Source organism: Myotis brandtii, unplaced genomic scaffold, assembly GCF_000412655.1.
Source record: "Myotis brandtii unplaced genomic scaffold, ASM41265v1 scaffold797, whole genome shotgun sequence".
NCBI classification, from domain to species: Eukaryota; Metazoa; Chordata; class Mammalia; order Chiroptera; family Vespertilionidae; genus Myotis; species Myotis brandtii.
Genome location: NW_005371210.1, coordinates 283,759 through 286,390, shown reverse-complemented (window position 1 = coordinate 286,390; position 2,632 = coordinate 283,759).

Genomic DNA, 2,632 nt, shown 5'->3' with positions numbered 1-2,632 from the left:
TACACGATCATAACCCTCCCCGAACCCAACAACCAGAGTGCTATCCACCACGCAGCCCACACTGCAGTCTCCCTGGTCCCCAAGGGTCCTTCAGCGCTGGTCGTCCCATGGGTTGGGCGGTCATCACTCCATCCATCTCGGGTCTGTTCTAATTTCTCACAACGCTGGCAGGCCTGTTTCCCTCCGAATCCCCCCGGACGGGCGCGCCCTGGGCCGGTGCCGGGGTTAATGCTGGGGGTGGTGATGCGGCACAGACGGCAGCCCATGGCAGACCCGGGGCACCCGTCTGTCCGGCTGGTGGGGACGTTTAGTCTAAACACCGGCCTTGCCAGCTTCCCCCAGGGCCCGGGGCCCCTGGAGAGGAAGTAAGCCATAAACACGACGTTTCCCCAGGAACCATTTCCCACAGGCTTATCAGTGACGGTCCTGGCCTGAGCCCGTCATTAACCCCGTGACTGCAAAATTGGGGCTTTCCGGTTTTATCATTGCCCCTCCATTCAAGAGCCTTTGGCGGGGGTGGGGGGTCAGGGGTCAAGAAACACTGATATACAGATGATGTCGTACAGGGCTGTGCACCTGAAACTGGTGTAAATTTATTAACCAATGTCACCTTTTAAAAAAATACTTAAGTATTGACTCACTGGCGTGGCTCAGGGGCCGAGCGTTGCCCTATGAACCAGGAGGTCACAGTTCAATTCCCGGCCAAGGCACAGGCCTGATTTGAGGACTCAATCCCCAGTGGGAGCCGTGCGCGAGGCAGCCGATCAATGGTTCTCTCTCATCATTGATGTTTCTCTCTCTCTCTCTCTCTCTCTCTCTCTCTCCCTCACCCTCACCCTTCTTCTCTGAAATCAATAAAATATTTTTTTAAATTCTTAAATATGAATATGAATTCATGGATTCTTTTTCCATTCAATTATTCTTTTTGATGCTCCAATGGATCCAAATTCAGCCAGTGAGCCCAGCCCCCTTCGAGCTGGTTCCTGTACTCCTTTTTTTTCGGGGGGGGAGGATTTTTTAAAACGGAAGGCAGCGGGGCCTGGAGGGCCGGACGGCCACCTCCCTCCCTCCTCCCGGGGAGAGGCTGACAGCTGTTCCCAGGGTCTGCTTTGAATTACAACGTGGCGTGGCCCTTTAAGAGCAGCATCCGCGCCCCGCGGCCTGCTGCCCCCTTTGAAGTCGCTGGCGCTGACAGAAATCAAACCTGGGACGCTCCAGTCTGTAGGCCCACGCTCCACCCACTGAGCCACACCGGCCAGGACTGGGGGCGGTATTTTTATATTATTTCAAACTTGGAAGAAAGGCTCCGGAGCAGCCAGGAGCCCCCTCCATGCGCCTCAGACGGACCCGGGCTGCTCACGTGTGCCCCACCCGCTCCGCCGTGTCTGGCTCCACATACGTGTCCTGAACCGTCTGAGGGAACAGACATGTGAGCCGTGGCCAGGAAGCATTTCCGTGTGTTTCCGAAGAGCAAGGCCTGCTCCCATCCAACCTCCAGGCCGCTGCACACGGGAAGCTCGCTTGCGGCCACCCGCACTCCCAGCTGCCCCCCCACCCGCTCCTTCCCGCGCCGTTGCCCCCGGGAAGAGAGTTTTTATGAGTCTGAGTCAAACTCTTACCCCGTGGGGCACAGCACACTCACCATTCACATCAGGGGAGATGCTATCGGGCAACAGATAAAGGGCTAAGGGGTTGCTGGCCTCACGCTCCGGGGGGGCCCTGAGGGCTCCGGGATGGGAAACTGCTCTGACATTTCAGGGGTTTGTTATCTTAGATGCACAGATACCCCAGCAGTAAAGGCCGGTTCGCCCAGGACATTCCTGGCGCCCCCGACCCGGGTTTCCAGGAGAGCCCTCCACCCGCTAGGGGGGCGGGATTTAGAAGCCACTGCCTGGAGCGAGCCGGCTCGAAGCTGCTGGGGTGTCACTGCTCCCCAGGTCCCCGCAGGGGACAGAGCTACCTCCTGAAAGCACCGAATACCTCACCCCCAGCCACGCCTCCTCCTCCTCTGCCCTCATCCCAGATCTCTATTTGCCGAATTGTATGAAATTGTCACTATTCAACCAGTCTTTTTTATATAATATTTTTGATTTCAGAGAGGAAGGGAGAGGGAGAGAGATAAAAACATCAATGATGAAAAAGAATCTTTGATCAGCTGCCTCCTGCACGCCCCCTACTGGGGATCGAGCCCGCAACCCAGGCCTGTGCCCTTGACCGGAATCAAGCCTGGCGCTCTATCCACTGAGCCACACTGGCCTGGGCGAGATCACACTACTGTTAAAGTTGACTTTGAGAGGGAGGCATCCGTGTGAGAGGGAAACATCGATCGGCCGCCTCCCGCACAGGCCCCCGCAGGGAGCGAACCTGAAACCTGGGTCTGTGCCCTGACAGGGGTGGAACCGGCCGCCTGAGGTTGCACTGGATGGACCAGCGACACTCCAACCCACCGGGCCACCCCGGCCGGCCGGGCGGGAGGTCACAGGACTGATCTCACGAAATGAGTGTCCAAGCTGTTACCCCAACCGAGGGCAGAGCCATCACCGCCTGGGACCGAGGCCCCTGCTCAGCACGCGTGTCCTCCTCCGAGGAGTGGACGGCGACGCCCAGGTGGACGCTCGGGCTCAGCACGGTC